The 18,286-nt window shown below is 46.2% G+C and overlaps 1 protein-coding gene across 1 annotated transcript in view; it reads right to left on the reverse strand.

Moving 5' to 3' along the window:
• The window catches only part of SYN3 (synapsin III), a 278,381-nt gene extending 261,346 nt beyond the window's left edge, over nucleotides 1–17,035 (reverse strand). Inside the window, exon 1 of the mRNA XM_075343799.1 lies at nucleotides 16,766–17,035. The gene's annotated coding sequence lies outside the window, so the exon portion shown is untranslated. The remainder of the gene's footprint in view (nucleotides 1–16,765) is intronic.
• Nucleotides 17,036–18,286: the final 1,251 nt, after the last annotated feature.

The raw sequence follows: 18,286 nt of genomic DNA on the forward strand, positions 1-18,286 counted from the left end.
TGCTCGGGTCCGGCTGCTGCTGCTATTGCTCGGTGGCTCGAGCGGTGGGCCGGATCCCGGGGACTTGAGCGGCGTTCCTCGCCCATGAGTGAAAGGGGGTGGTTTGGTTTAGGGATATTGTCCGTGACGCCACCCACGGTTGTGGTGAGGTTGTGACACCACCGCTGCTCTGGACGGGGATCATGGGAGCGCTGACAGGGAGCGGTGACAGGGAGCAGCTTGGATGTTGTTTTCTTCCCTCCGTGGGTAGGGGGGTTGGTTGTCCCGGGGTCCGGTGAGGGTTTTAGGGATGGATGGCAGGCGGGTTACGGGGCCTGGTGAGGTGCAGGGTCGCGGGGGCAGCGCTGTGCCGCACGGCACGGTGGTACTCACTCAGCCAATGATGAATGCAAAGTCTCCGGTAAAACAAACGGCTGGATGGTCGGGTCCCACAGACGGCTGCGGTAGTTCTTCTCCCGGTAGGTTGGCGGTGACTGCCTTTCCCTGCACCTGTGTTGTATTTACGGTTCCAATGGCTTCCCACCGGTAACCCGCTCCCCAGCTTGGATGGATGCTGAAGGAGCCCCTTTTGCCCGCAGGCTCTGGCCCTGGGAACTGTAGCCTTGGCGGTGACTGTGTTTCCCTCTATGGTTTGAGCTGTTGCCTTCAATCGGGTCTTGACTGCTGGGAAACCCCGGAGGTTCCCTTCGCTAACGGATTTGACCAGTTTTACAGTGACTCCCAGCCTGGTCGGGGTCCGTAAGCCCTGCCGGATGGTGCTGGCTTCTCTTTGCTCTCCGGTCCGGTACCGTCGGGCCACCGCCCGTCCACAGTCTGTACGGTTCGCTCCAATGAGCCTCTCCTGCAGACGGTCACCACCGTCTGCCAACCTTGCTGTTCCGTCCGGGCCACACACCCGGACGCCTTCAGTCTCCTCTACTACCACTTCACTTCACTCCTCCTCAACTCCTCTCCAAAACTGAACTGCCTTCCTTTTCCCGCCTCCAGGACTGTGAACTCCTCGGTGGGCGGGACCAACTGCCTGGCCCACCCCCTGGTGTGGACATCAGCCCCTGGAGGGAGGCAACAAGGATTTGTGTTTGACTTCGGTGTGCCTAACCGGGGTGTGGGGTGTGTTGGTGTAGTTCTGTGACGACCTGGCTTGTCCAGGGCGCCACATTCCCCCTTAGTAAAATGCAGACCGTCCGTGGGCTGCCCGTCCATCACCGGTTTTATTTTTGTTTCTGTAGAAAAGGGTAAAACATATAAAACATATAAAACATTGGAACATAAGCATTTTCGTGAATCTTCCCATAACAGGAGGTACGGTACTTAAACGTTGCAAACGGTAACGGCTTCCGCTCTTCTCCCACCCAAACAACCTGGCCCTGATGCTGCCCCTAAGAAGTGGGAAGCACCCCTTGCCCCAGTCCATCACCAAGTAGCCCGAGCGGGTTCTGTCTCTTTCAGGGGACCCACATCCATGGGGAACCCCTGAATCCCCGGAGGATCGCCACCGGTTACGGTAGTGCCGGGCCTGGGTCATCACTTTCCTTCAGGCCCATCCTCCCAAATCAGCCTCTCCGGAGGCGGTAACGGTTTCAAGCCAACAACATTTTTATTTACATTCCACTAAGTTTGTGGTTGCCCTGCAAGTTCTCGGGCTTGTCCGTAAATAGTTCCTTACGCAAGGATCAAAGACAGTCCCTACGGGGACAACAGTTGCCGGCAACGGCCGGTTCAATCAACGTGCCAATCTGGTTACTTCTTCAGGTGATTCACTTATCATTCAAAAACTTTCAAACTGTACTGGTGGTCCCAACGAGGACAACTTCTGACAACAGTGGACTGCTGACTTACTCCAGATTCACGGTGTCGGCCAGGGGAGGGGGCTGGGCAGATACTCGGGCCTCTTGACTGCCCCTCAGCTTCGCATCCAGCGCAAACCAACCCCTCTCCCCGCAGTGCCTGGTGTATTGGACCAAGTCCCCCGGCATCAGGTTGCGGCCTGGATGGTCCTCGGGTAGGTGGGCATTGACGTCCCGACGGGCCACAAAGATTTCGGCCTCCAGGCCCGGTTCGTATATGAACCCGTACCCCCGACGGACGTCAAACCTCCTCACTTGTCCTTCATAGAACAGGCCCCGTACCCGGAAGGTGGCCTGACGGAAACTTTCCTTTTCTTTTATCGTACGGGCTACCAGCTCCGCCTTCCTTCGCTCCCTCTCTGCAATCTCCTGGCCCAGCGGGGTCTGTCCTCTGTCCCAGTAAGGGGCTACTGCGGGCCCCGGCGCACGGGTAGGGCCTCGCGAGACCTCCTTCACGCTGCCCAGGACTGGCATTCTGGGGGGAAGGTCCCGCGGTGTCATGGCCTGGGGTGCTGCCCTGCAGCGGCAACCCGGCACGGCTCAGCCGAGGCGTGGGGAATGGGCACAGGGATCGTCTCCCGCTGGACCTCCTGCACGGAGCGGTCTGTCGGCACCGGTTTGGGGGAGGTCTCCACAGGTGCCTCCGGTTCGGACTTCGGCACCTTCCACGGGAGCGGCTCCGAGCGGTCACGGGCCCCGGCTGCAGGTCGGTCCGCCTGGGCGGATGGGCGGGGTACCGCTACCGGTGGTGGTGGTAGCGGGCCTAGTGGCGGGAGAGCAGCAGCCAACATGGGTAGCGGGGGAGGTAGCAGGGCGAGCGGGTGTAAACCGGGCCCCTCGGCCGCGATGACCGACCCACTAGGGGTACAGGGGCGTGGGTCACTTACCCTCTCTTCCAAAACTCCCTCCACCTCGCGTCTCCGTATGGCCGCCACCACTTCCGCCATGTCGGCCTCCCACTCCTCCAAGAGGAGTTGCATCCTGATCTGCAGCCGCTGTTGGAGCTGGGCGGTCCGGACCTCCACCCACGCCGCGGTTCCAGGCGCGGGGGCTACGGTGCTGCGGGACGGGTGGTACATTGCTGCGGCGGCCTCTTCCAGGAACCACAAGATGGCCGCAGAGTCCTGGCGTCCCTGCTTTTATAGCCGCGGGCTACATGCGGCCAGACGCCATCCGTCCCCCTTAGTCTTTTTACGGCTCCTCCTCTACAGGGGCGGGGTTTCAGTTTTCGCGCCTCCACTACTCGGGAAGACGCTCGAGCGGGGACTTTTCGCGCCCAAAATGGCGGCTTCTCAAGTTTTTCGGCCGGACACCTCCGGCGGTCACAAGGCGCACCTCTACCAGACGGCAGAGCGGTAAGATCCTGTTTGTGACGCCAAGTTGTCGAGGGCGGAGGAGGGGACGCTGCGCTCATCCACTGCTCGGGTCCGGCTGCTGCTCGGTGGTGGCTCGAGCGGTGGGCCGGATCCCAGGGAATCGAGTGGCGTTCCTCGCCCGTGAGTGAAAGGGGTGTGGTTTGGGTTTAGGGATATTGTCCGTGACGCCACCCACGGTTGTGGTGAGGTTGTGACACCACCGCTGCTCTGGACGGGGATCCCCGGGAGCGGTGACAGGGAGCAGCTTGGATGTTGTTTTCTTCCCTCCGTGGGTAGGGGGATTGGTTGTCCCGGGGCCCGGTGAGGGTTTTAGGGATGGATGGCAGGCGGGTTACGGGGCCTGGTGGGGTGCAGGGTCGCGGGGGCAGTGCTGTGCCGCACGGCACGGTGGTACTCACTCAGCCAATGATGAATGCAAAGTCTCCAGTAAAACAAACGGCTGGATGGACGGGTCCCACAGACAGCCGCGGTGTTTCTCCTCCCGGCAGGTTGATGGTGACTGCCTTTCCCTGCACCCTGGTGTGGACATCAGCCCCTGGAGGAAGGTAACAAGGATTTGTGTTTGACTTCGGTGTGCCTAGCCGGGGTGTGGGGTGTGTTGGTGTAGTTCTGTGACGACCTGGCTTGTCCAGGGCGCCACAATTATAGCAACGGCTGTCAACAACCAATGCACAAGTAAGTGGGGATTCATTTATGGGAATTGCCTCACAGTAAGATTCTTCTGGTTCCTTATTACCCCTGTAGAAGTAACTGTGGCCTCATTTATAAGAATTGCATCACAGTAAGATAATTTTGGTTGCCTATAGCCACTGAAGTAACTGGGACCTCATTTATGAAGGTTGCCTCACAGCAAGATTGTTCTGGTTGCCTAAAACGAATGCAGAAGTGACAGGGGTCTCATTTATGAAGATTACCTCACAGTAAGAGCGGTCTGGTTGCCTATAGCAACTAGAGTGCAGCTTTCAGCATTGAAGCTGCTGAGGTAAAGTGAAAGCTGAGCTCTGATTGGTTGCTATGGACTATTAGAAGAGTCTGACTGTGAGGCAGTCTTTATAACTGAGATCTGGATCCTTCAGCACATTTTCTGTTTTGTTTTGTTTTTTTTATATATGGAATCACTTATTAGATCTCTGAGGGTCATAATACTAACGACTGCTTTTAAAATGCCACCCAAAAAAATCAATGATTTATTGGGGAGGGAAAAAAATGTTAAAGGTGTTATAAAAAATTCTTAAAAAAATAGTTGTTGTTCACCTCAGTGTTACCACAAATTTGCAAAAAACAAGAAAAAAAAAACCCCAAAACAAAACAAAACTGTTTAAGGTCAAACTAACAAAAACTGTACTGAAAATGTAACTTAGCGAGAGAGTAATTTAACATATCGTTTTATGTGAGCGAAGCAGCAGGTATCTTGCTAGTATATACTGTATATATATATACCCTAGTACGGGCCGCCACATGCAGCGTCTGCTGTAAATACAGATCCCAAAGTGAATTTCCCTGTGTAAATAGACTCCTGCCTGACTCCCTTTGTTCCCTATAGTGGCTCCTGTATGAGATCCTCTCCACCAAAAAGTGCAAACATCTATTATTGACACGGAGGAGATCTAATTATAGTGCTGCCATGCCGTGCTAATGAAATGTTTATTATGAAGGGGGAGAGCAAGAATAAAGAAAAAGACGGGAATCAGAGTATTATGAAATGTAAGAAGTATATTCTATTTCTGAGGCCAACTAATCGAGCAATAAAAAAACACTATAATACTGCCCCTATGTACAAGAATACAACTACTATAATACTGCCCCTATGTACAAGAATATAACTACTATAATACTGCCCCTATGTACAAGAATACAAGTACTATAATACTGCTCCCTATGTACAAGAATATAACTACTATAATACTGCTCCTATGTACAAGAATATAACTACTATAATACTGCCTCCTATGTACAAGAATATAACTACTATAATACTGCCCCTATGTACAAGAATATAACTGCTATAATACTGCCCCTATGTACAAGAATATAACTACTATAATACTGCCCACTATGTACAAGAATATAACTACTATAATACTGCCCCTATGTACAAGAATATAACTACTATAATACTGCTCCTATGTACAAGAATATAACTACTATAATACTGCCCACTATGTACAAGAATATAACTACTATAATACTGCCCCTATATACAAGAATATACCTACTATAATACTGCTCCTATGTACAACAATATAACTACTATAATACTGCTCTCTATGTACAAGAATATAACTACTATAATACTGCCCCTATGTACAAGAATATAACTACTATAATACTGCTCCTATGTACAGGAATATAACTACTATAATACTGCCCCTATGTACAAGAGTATAACTACTATAATACTGCTCCCTATGTACAAGAATATAACTACTATAATACTGCCCCTATGTACAAGAGTATAACTACTATAATACTGCTCCCTATGTACAAGAATATAACTACTATAATACTGCTCCTATGTACAAGAATATAACTACTATAATACTGCTCTCTATGTACAAGAATATAACTACTATAATACTGCCCCTATGTACAAGAATATAACTACTATAATACTGCTCCTATGTACAGGAATATAACTACTATAATACTGCCCCTATGTACAAGAGTATAACTACTATAATACTGCTCCCTATGTACAAGAATATAACTACTATAATACTGCCCCTATGTACAAGAATATAACTACTATAATACTGCCCCCTATATACAAGAATATAACTACTATAATACTGCTCCTATGTACAAGAATATAACTACTATAATACTGCACCCTATGTACAAGAATATAACTACTATAATACTGTCCCTATGTACAAGAATATAACTACTATAATACTGCCCCTATGTACAAGAATATAACTACTATAATACTGCCCCTATGTACAAGAATATAACTACTATAATACTGCCCCTATGTACAAGAATACAACTACTATAATACTGCCCCAATGTACAAGAATATAACTACTATAATACTGCCCCTATGTACAAGAATACAAGTACTATAATACTGCTCCCTATGTACAAGAATATAACTACTATAATACTGCTCCTATGTACAAGAATATAACTACTATAATACTGCCCCCTATGTACAAAAATATAACTACTATAATACTGCCCCCTATGTACAAGAATATAACTGCTATAATACTGCCCCTATGTAGAAGAGTATAACTACTATAATACTGCTCCCTATGTACAAGAATATAACTACTATAATACTGCCCCTATGTACAAGAATATAACTACTATAATACTGCTCCTATATACAAGAATATAACTACTATAATACTGCTCCTATGTACAAGAATATAACTACTATAATACTGCCCCCTATGTACAAGAATATAACTACTATAATACTGCCCCTATGTACAAGAATATAACTACTATAATACTGCCCCTATGTACAAGAATATAACTACTATAATACTGCCCCCTATGTACAAGAATATAACTGCTATAATACTGCCCCTATGTATAAGAGTATAACTACTATAATACTGCTCCCTATGTACAAGAATATAACTACTATAATACTGCCCCTATGTACAAGAATATAACTACTATAATACTGCCCCTATATACAAGAATATAACTACTACAATACTGCTCCTATGTACAAGAATATAACTACTATAATATTGCCCCCCTATGTACAGGAATATAACTACTATAATACTGCCCCCCTATGTACAAGAATATAACTACTATAATACTGCTCCTATGTACAAGAATATAACTGCTATAATACTGCTCCTATGTACAAGAATATAACTACTATAATACTGCCCCTATGTACAAGAATATAACTACTATAATACTGTTTCTATGTACAAGAATATAACTACTATAATACTGCCCCTATGTACAAGAATATAACTACTATAATACTGCCCCCTATGTACAAGAATATAACTGCTATAATACTGCTCCTATGTACAAGAATATAACTACTATAATACTGCTTCTATGTGCAAGAATATAACTACTATAATACTGCTCCTATGTACAAGAATATAACTACTATAATACTGCCCCCTATGTACAAGAATATAACTACTATAATACTGCCCCCTATGTACAAGAATATAACTACTATAATACTGCCCCTATGTACAAGAATATAACTACTATAATACTGCCCCCTATGTACAAGAATATAACTACTATAATACTGCTCCTATGTACAAGAATATAACTACTATAATACTGCTCCTATGTACAAGAATATAACTACTATAATACTGCCCCCTATGTACAAGAATATAACTACTATAATACTGCTCCTATGTACAAGAATATAACTACTATAATACTGCCCCCTATGTACAAGAATATAACTACTATAATACTGCTCCTATGTACAAGAATATAACTACTATAATACTGCCCCCTATGTACAAGAATATAACTACTATAATACTGCCTCTATGTACAAGAATATACCTACTATAATACTGCCCCCTATGTACAAGAATATAACTACTATAATACTGGCCCCTATGTACAAGAATATAACTACTATAATACTGCCCCCTATGTACAAGAATATAACTGCTATAATGCTGTATATATTACAGATGTTCTTTCTATCATTGTATATAAATGGTTTAAACTTACATTTTTAAAGGCAAAAATAACATGACGTTTCCCTCCAATCTTTGGGCATAAAACAAATAAAACAATGATAATGTCTTATAACAATGTGTTTATTTGTGCAGCAGATTCCGCTCTGTTTACGCTTGCGCCGCGCTCGTTCCTAATGTTCTGCCAACACGACTCTTCTTGGCAATGAAAGCTGCATTTATTTTATGGACCAGGGCCAGAGCGACACCGCTGATTCAATCACGATGAGGTCACTCTAAAAAATGATGCAGCGGTAAAACACCCCCTCCCCCGCCCGTACAGGGGCAGATATCTTTCTATAACATTATTGTTGACCTTTACCGCTGCAGCCTGACATTGAGTAATCTGCTTATGGCCACTAAACAATCAATCAATTGTAGCTAATCATAGTTTGCGGATTGAAATTTCTATGCGTTGTCCTAATCACGGCCCCGTAATGTTATAGGTCGGGTCCACCATGCTGTACCAATCACAAAAAATGATGATACTATTGACGTCAACAAGGGGGAAAGTTAGGGAAGGTCAAGAGGTGACAACAATATCTGTCTATAGAGGGTCAAGAGACCCCCATCATTGGCCAGTACCCATGAAATTGGCAGGTATGGCTAACTTTTATCTCATGGGTATGACTGCCACTAGGTGGCGCTAGACACTACTTGCATGCAGTAAAAGGAGAGAGGTAGTCAGACAGGCTGAGATCATAAACCAGGAGGGCACGACAGTACACGGGGGGCAGACAGAGACGAGATCAGGATATAAGCCGAAGGTCAGAGTTCCAAAAGAGTATGTACAAAATACAGGAGGATGTGGTCAGGGGGAAGTTCAAGGTCAGAAGCCAGGAAGTCAAAACAGAAACAGGGAGGACAGGTAGAGACGGGTCAACAACAGTCCAGAGTCCAGAGACCAAGATCTGAGCACTGAGCACCACGGGAGCCAACAGCACAACTGTAACCAGGAAGTATGACTGGCGGCGTCCTGAGCTAACACGCTCCCTAATGAAGCAGAGCAATCACCGGGAACAAGAAGCATCTGCGTGAGCACCTCCCAGGACCAGTGTGAAACCCAGTGCTGTGAAACAACCAGCAGAGCATTCATCCTGCAAAACGCTCTGCACCACAAGCAACATATACCGTATCTGCAGGAGAGCATTGTAAAACAATACAGGATGTTCTGCACATAGGAGTCGTGACAATGGGTTTGAAGGACTTTAGAATTTTATCTAGAAAATACAGAAACACTTCCCGACATTTAAGGCTTAAGTACTCGTAACGGAAAGATGAGATTTTCATAAACATAATAAAAAAAACATTATCGATGCTAACACTTTTTTATTTTTCACAGCATATGCACTCACAGATATTCACGTCAACATCGTCCTAGTTCAGTCTCGAAGCACCACACACATTTGTTTTATACTTGTTAATACTGTGTCCTGATTAAGTTTGGTGTTATAACATAGCTCGTAAGTGAACTTGAAATATAGCACAGAATAAAGGTAGACGGCTAATGGTAGGATGTATTGTATGAATGCTAATGAAGGGGTTGGTGCGGAGCCCATTGCTGTGCCTAAAATTCTTGCTGACCTGAATATTTCTTAAACTAAGTTATCCCTAGAGGCGATGTACAATGTGATGTTACAAAGACATGGAATAAGTGCTGTGGAATAATCTATGTATAGTGATATTACAATGTTTTTTCTCAGTTACTCAATAATATGAGCTCCATTTTGAAGTAGACACTCCAATCCTGTGTATGGCCTGATTTAAGTTATACCAAACTTCTGTCCTCAGTTTAATTGCAAATCTGCATTATACAGGAGACATAAATAATCTGAGAGAATGTTTTATATCATCCTAATTCCTGACAAACCCCGCTGGAAACACTGAATCAGTTCAGTGTTATTACACAGCTCATAAATATAGCTTGAAATATAACACAGAATAAAGTTATATTGCTAATGGTAGGACGTATTGTAAGAATGCTAATGAAGGGGCTGGTGGGGAGCCCATTGCGGTACCTACAATTCTTGCTGACCTGATTATTTCTTAAACAACGTTATGTTATACCTAGAGTAAATGTACATTGTAATGTTAAACAAAGACATGGGATAAGTCGTCTGGAATAATCTAAATAATCTATGGATGGTGATAGTTAGATGTCTTTTCACAGCATAATATGATTTCAGTTTTGAAGTAGATACTCAAATCAGCCAATTCACAGGATTGAAGTTATACCAAACTTCTGTCCTCCGTTTAACTGCAAATCTGTATTAAACGGGAATGGGAGACCTGAATAATCTGGGAGAATATTTTATATCATACTAATTCCTGACAAACCCTACTGGAAACACTGATTCAGTCCGGTGTTATAACAGCTCGTAAGTGAACTTGAAATATAACACAGAATAAAGTTAAACTGCTAATGGTAGGACGTATTGTATGAATGCTAATGAAGGGGTTGGTGTGGAGCCCATCGCTGTGCCTAAAATTCTTCCTGACCTGATTATTCTTAAACAAAGTCATGTTATCCCTAGAGGCAACGTACATTGGGAAGTTACAAAGACATGGGATAAGTGCTGTGCAATTATCTGTAGATGGTGATAGTAGAAGGGTTTTTTCTTCCCAGCTACTCAATAATATGACTTCTGTTTTGACGTAGATCCTGCAAATGGCCTGATTTAAGTTATACCAAATGCTTGTCCTCAATTTAAACAGGAGACATGAATAATCTACGAAGATTTATGCTATCAACTTGATACCTGACAAACCCCACTGGAAACACTATGGTTGCTATACAGCCGGTCCATAGCAACGAGTTGGTCCCTAATGACTCAGTCTCTCCACCGGAATGGCACCGTGCTGTCAGGAGAGGAGGGAATACGCAGCACGGCACACATCCTGCATTATTCATTAGATTTTTCTAAAAATAAATGAATGAGAGGAATTCTTTATTATCATATTCTCGCACCCCCCCCCCCCCCCCCCCCACAACCTGACAAATAGATGTGCTCTGTAGCATGAGCTGAGGATACATGGAGACTGTCTGAGCCTCGTCTCCCGCGGCCGGGCACCCCGGACGTCTGCATAATATACGTAGCTGAGGTCTCAGTAAGTAAAGACTGTGACTGCGAGGATCGATACGCGTTTTCATTAGCTTTATAAATATCTTATTCCGCCAGCTGCCGGCCAAAATCTGAGGTCTCCCCGGGATCTTCTACAACAACATTATCATACGTAAGAAGGTAACACTTAAGAGAGAGACAAAACCATCCACCCCTGAAGGTAACGATTAACCCCGAAACATCCACCCCTGAAGGTGAAGATTAACCCCGAAACATCCACCCCTGAAGGTAATGATTAACCCCGAAACATCCACCTCTGAAGGTAACGATTAACCCCGAAACATCCACCCCTGAAGGTAACGATTAACCCCGAAACATCCACCCCTGAAGGTAACGATTAACCCCGAAACATCCACCTCTGAAGGTAACGATTAACCCCGAAACATCCACCCCTGAAGGTAACGATTAACCCCGAACCATCTTCCAGAATCACTTCTGTGTATTGCAAAAGGTGGTGATAAACCTGGGGCCAATACTGTGCAAACCGCCAATTACAGTGGACCAGCGACCGCGAGCATCGGGGAGACCAGACATCCCCGAGAGTGTCCACGAGTATGAGGAATAAACCGCAAGGTAAGGGGGTACACATCACAGAAAACCGCACTACAGTACGGTACCATACAGCAATACTGCCCCTATGTACAAGAATATAACTACTATAATACTGCTCCTATGTACAAGAATATAACTACTATAGTACTGCCCCTATGTACAAGAATATAACTACTATAATACTGCCCCTATGTACAAGAATATAACTACTATAATACTGCTCCTATGTACAAGAATATAACTACTATAATACTGCCCTCTATGTACAAGAATATAACTACTATAATACTGCCCCCTATGTACAAGAATATAACTACTATAATACTGCCCCTATGTACAAGAATATAACTACTATAATACTGCCCCTATGTACAAGAATATAACTACTATAATACTGCTCCTATGTACAAGAATATAACTACTATAATACTGCCCTCTATGTACAAGAATATAACTACTATAATACTGCCCCCTATGTACAAGAATATAACTACTATAATACTGCCCCTATGTACAGGAATATAACTACTATAATACTGCCCCCTATGTACAAGAATATAACTACTATAATACTGCCCCTATGTACAAGAATATAACTACTATAATACTGCTCCTATGTACAAGAATATAACTACTATAATACTGCCTCCTATGTACAAGAATATAACTACTATAATACTGCTCCTATGTACAAGAATATAACTACTATAATACTGCCTCCTATGTACAAGAATATAACTACTATAATACTGCCCCTATGTACAAGAATATAACTACTATAATACTGCCCCCTATGTACAAGAATATAACTACTATAATACTGCCCCTATGTACAAGAATATAACTACTATAATACTGCTCCTATGTACAAGAATATAACTACTATAATACTGCTCCTATGTACAAGAATATAACTACTATAATACTGCCTCCTATGTACAAGAATATAACTACTATAATACTGCCCCTATGTACAAGAATATAACTACTATAATACTGCCTCCTATGTACAAGAATATAACTACTATAATACTGCCCCCTATGTACAAGAATATAACTACTATAATACTGCCCCTATGTACAAGAATATAACTACTATAATACTGCCCCTATGTACAAGACTATAACTACTATAATACTGCCCCTATGTACAGGAATATAACTACTATAATACTGCCCCTATGTACAAGAATATAACTACTATAATACTGCCCCTATGTACAGGAATATAACTACTATAATACTGCCCCTATGTACAAGAATATAACTACTATAATACTGCCCCTATGTACAAGAATATAACTACTATAATACTGCCCATATGTACAAGAAGATAACTACTATAATACTGCCCCTATGTACAGGAATATAACTACTATAATACTGCCCCTATGTACAAGAATATAACTACTATAATACTGCCCCTATGTACAAGAATATAACTACTATAATACTGCCCCTATGTACAAGACTATAACTACTATAATACTGCCCCTATGTACAGGAATATAACTACTATAATACTGCCCCTATGTACAAGAATATAATCACTATAATACTGCCCCTATGTACAAGAATATAATCACTATAATACTGCCCCTATGTACAAGAATATAACTACTATAATACTGCCCCTATGTACAAGAATATAACTACTATAATACTGCCCCTATGTACAGGGATATGAGATGAGAGCTGTGTATGGTTGCTGATGATGATCTTTTCCATCCTCTGATCGGTCACACTTGCTGCCTCTGCTCAGTGCAGATAATATCATGGTGCGGGGGCTTCTGGGTAATTTCCCCTCCCCCACAGCTGCGATCATTAGTGTGAAGTATTCTCCAACCTGTGGCTCTTCAGTTGTTGCAAAACTCCCATCATGCCCTGAGAGCCCGAGGCCGCTGATTGGTGGATGACCTCCCTACTGGGCGTGTACGTGACTCCTCACACCGCAGCACACACAGTGTATACAGTATATACCTGCAGGGTGGAGTGTGGGGCCCCAGAATCATGGGCCTGTACCTGCACCGCGCATGCGAAACAGCACAGATGTAGCAGAGGTCAACTTGTATGTTCTTTCTTCAGAAATGCAGTAGTGTTAGGGTACTTTCACACTTGCGTTATTTTCCTTCCGTTACAATCCGCCCTTTTGGGAAACAGCGGAATCCGTTAACGGATTCCGCTGTTTCCCATAGACTTGTATGGGTGACGGATTGTACCAAAAGGAGCTGCGTTGCTTCCGCTGGGCGACGCTCCGTTGCTTCCGCCCAGCGGGAGCAACGCAGCATGTAACGTTATTTTGAGCAGCGGAATCCTCTGGATTTCACTGCGCATGCTCTTTTTTTTTTTTTTTTTTTTTTTTTTTTTTAAATCAAACTTTATTTTGGCTCGCGGTGGCCGAACGTTCAGCTGAGCGCCCGGCTGCCGGCAAGCGACAGCGCTCAGCTGAATGACCGGCCACCAGCATGCCCGGCCGCCGGCAAGTCACAGCGCTCAGCTGAGCGCCCGCCCGCCGGCATGCCCGGGCGCCGGCAAGTGACAGCGATCAGCTGATCACCCGGCGGCCGGCTGCAGGGAGCGATCAGCTGATCACCCGGCGGCCGGCTGCAGGGAGCGATCAGCTGATCACCCGGCGGCCGGCTGCAGGGAGCGATCAGCTGATCACCCGGCGGCCGGCTGCAGGGAGCGATCAGCTGATCACCCGGCGGCCGGCTGCAGGGAGCGATCAGCTGATCACCCGGCGGCCGGCTGCAGGGAGCGATCAGCTGATCACCCGGCGGCCGGGAGCGATCAGCTGATCACCCGGCGGCCGGCTGCAGGGAGCGATCAGCTGATCACCCGGCGGCCGGCTGCAGGGAGCGATCAGCTGATCACCCGGCGGCCGGCTGCAGGGAGCGATCAGCTGATCACCCGGCGGCCGGGAGCGATCAGCTGATCACCCGGCGGCCGGCTACAGGGAGCGATCAGCTGATCACCCGGCGGCCGGCTGCAGGGAGCGATCAGCTGATCACCCGGCGGCCGGGAGCGATCAGCTGATCACCCGGCGGCCGGGAGCGATCAGCTGATCACCCGGCAGCCGGCTGCAGGGAGCGATCAGCTGATCACCCGGCAGCCGGGAGCGATCAGCTGATCACCCGGCGGCCGGCTACTGGGAGCAATCAGCTGATCACCCAGCGGCCGGCTGCAGGGAACGATCAGCTGATCGTTCACTATAGTCTGCCGCTGGTAAAACCGGGAAAAAAAAAAAAAAAAATCAAAACGAATTGCGTTGTTTTGCAGCATCCGTTGCATCCGTTGTGTCACTATATGCAACACATCCGTTGCATCCGTTACACAACGCAATGCAACGGATACCGTTCAACGCAAGTGTGAAAGTAGCCTTAGAGGTAGAGTGTGTGGCCGGCTTCCTGCAGTCCTATGTAAGCCAGATAAAAGGCCACATGACCGCCTCAGCTCTGCTACATGTACAAACTGCACCGCCCTCTGCAATAACGGGAGCAACTGCTATACACTGTAACCAGGGATATATATATATATATATATATACACAGCATATATATAGAGAGACAGTATACACACAACACATCTGTGCTGTGTACATTTACAGTACATATATGCAGTACACATAGATTGTGTGTGTGTAAACGTGTACATATTATATACATGTATATATACACACACTAAATGTGAACATACTGTATATATATATCTATCACATATTTGGAAGTCCCAGACACACAAAAATACACTATATATATATACACACACACACACATAGCAGAATATATACAGTATATACACACACACACACAGCAGTATATATACAGTATATACACACACAATGTTCCCCATATTTCAGTGCTTTTCTTCTCAGCTCTGCTACATCCACAGTCAGCGCCATCTGTTACACCCTTTCCATCCTGGATCCTCAGCTCTTGTGACACTTGTTGAATGTCTTCCAAACCTCCACACAGCACTGTCTCTGCTGCATTGTGCCTCCCCCTGCCCTGTATCCTCGCCCCCTCACCTGTATCACAGCCCCTGGTCCTATATCCTCGTCCCCTCACCTGTATCCGGCCCCTGTATCCCCGTCCCCTCACCTGTGTCCGGCCCCTGTCCCTGTATCCTCGTCCCCTCACCTGTATCTGGGCCCCTGTATCCTCGTCCCCTCACCTGTGTCCGGCCCCTGTATCCTCGTCCCCTCACCTGTGTCCGGCCCCTGTATCCTCGTCCCCTCACCTGTGTCCGGCCCCTGTATCCTCGTCCCCTCACCTGTATCTGGGCCCCTGTATCCTCGTCCCCTCACCTGTGTCCGGCCCCTGTATCCTCGTCCCCTCACCTATGTCCGGCCCCTGTATCCTCGTCCCCTCACCTGTATCTGGGCCCCTGTATCCTCGTCCCCTCACCTGTGTCCGGCCCCTGTATCCTCGTCCCCTCACCTATGTCCGGCCCCTGTATCCTCGTCCCCTCGCCTGTATCCGGCCCCTGTATCCTCGTCCCCTCACCTGTGTCCGGCCCCTGTATCCTCGTCCCCTCACCTATGTCCGGCCCCTGTATCCTCGTCCCCTCACCTGTATCTGGGCCCCTGTATCCTCGTCCCCTCACCTGTATCTGGGCCCCTGTATCCTCGTCCCCTCACCTGTGTCCGGCCCCTGTATCCTCGTCCCCTCACCTGTGTCCGGCCCCTGTATCCCCGTCCCCTCACCTGTGTCCGGCCCCTGTATCCCCGTCCCCTCACCTGTGTCCGGCCCCTGTATCCTCGTCCCCTCACCTGTGTCCGGCCCCTGTATCCTCGTCCCCTCCCCTGTATCCTCGTCCCCTCACCTGTGTCCGGCCCCTGTATCCTCGTCCCCTCCCCTGTATCCCCGTCCCCTCACCTGTGTCCGGCCCCTGTATCCTCGTCCCCTCACCTGTGTCCGGGCCCCTGTATCCTCGTCCCCTCACCTGTGTGCGGCCCCTGTATCCCCGTCCCCTCACCTGTGTCCGGCCCCTGTATCCTCGTCCCCTCACCTGTGTCCGGGCCCCTGTATCCTCGTCCCCTCACCTGTGTGCGGCCCCTGTATCCCCGTCCCCTCACCTGTGTCCGGCCCCTGTATCCTCGTCCCCTCACCTGTATCTGGGCCCCTGTATCCTCGTCCCCTCACCTGTGTGCGGCCCCTGTATCCTCGTCCCCTCACCTGTGTCCGGGCGCCGGCCCCTGTAGCATCAGACGGTGTCGGGTCCCTTCCTGCTGCCACACTGCATCCTCTTCCCCTGCATCACCACATCACAGGCAGCTGATGTCTCAGCCTCTCCCCGCTCCTGGCTCCTGCCATTGGCTGCGGCAGTCATGGAGTCACATCCCCTCCCCGGCTGCTCCCTCCAACCATCAGGGCTGGATACATAATTTAGTGAACCAACTGGTGGACCGGCCGCCCGTCTGTCAGCACGGAGCAGGGCACATTCATGGGCAATCCGGTTCATTCAAGGGGGAAAGGTGGGGGTGCGGATAACGCATTGTACGCAGCTCTCCTGCGTAATTATGGGGTTGAACCTTTTTCTATTACGGTATATTCATTTACGATGCACAACAGTCTCCGCCAGATGCAGAGACGACGACTGAGCGGCGCGGTGAGAAGGGAAATCCAATCCCCAATACAATATACAAATAATGCTCACATACAGTGCTGAAATAATCATCTATATATAGTGCTGAAAAAATAACATACACTGCAAAAATAATACCACCATACACTATAAAAAGAATGCCTACATACAGCTGAAATATCACTGGGAAATGTTAAAATAATATCCACATACAGTGCTGAAAAAAACCATCATACAATGTGGAAATATTACCATCAAACACTGTTCAATTGACGCCACCATACAGAACTGAAATAATACAACATACACTGCTCACATAAAACCCTTATTGAGTGTACAGTAATAGCACTATTCAAATAATACCCACATATAGCGCTGAGAATAAACACTATACTCTGTTAAAATAATGCCACCATACACTGTCAAAGTAATACATTCAAACAGGGCTGAGAAATAACACCGTACACTGTGCAAATGATGCCTACTGTACATTAAATGGTGAAAAAAATAACATCATTATGCAGAAATAATACCGCCATAGACTGTTGAAATAATATTTGCATAGAGTGCTGAAATAATACTACCATACATTGTAAAATAATACTGATAGTGCTGTGAGAGTAACCCCAAACCATGCTGAAATATTCCCCCCTACAGAGTCGAAATAGCATCAAACACTGTTAACATAATATCTACATAGGTACAGTGCTGATAGGATAACACCACACGCTACTAATAAAACCACAATAAAGAGCTAAAATAATACCACCATACAGAGACAAAAATATACCACCATACAAAGACAAAATAATAGCAGCATGCATAGCTGAAATAATATGCCCATATAGCTGAAATAATTCTACCACAGTGGTAAAATAATACTACCACACCATACTGAAATAATATTAACATACAGTGCTGAAAAAATACCACCATACAGAGGAGATATATCACCATACAGAGGAGATATATCACCATACAGTTCTGAAATAATATCATTACACAGTGCTGAAATAATACCAACATACACAACTGATATAATACAACCATACAGTGCTGAAACAATACATCAATACAGTGCTGAAATAATACCACCTTACAGAGCTGAAATA

Source organism: Anomaloglossus baeobatrachus, chromosome 4 (assembly GCF_048569485.1).
Source record: "Anomaloglossus baeobatrachus isolate aAnoBae1 chromosome 4, aAnoBae1.hap1, whole genome shotgun sequence".
Lineage (NCBI taxonomy): Eukaryota > Metazoa > Chordata > Amphibia > Anura > Aromobatidae > Anomaloglossus > Anomaloglossus baeobatrachus.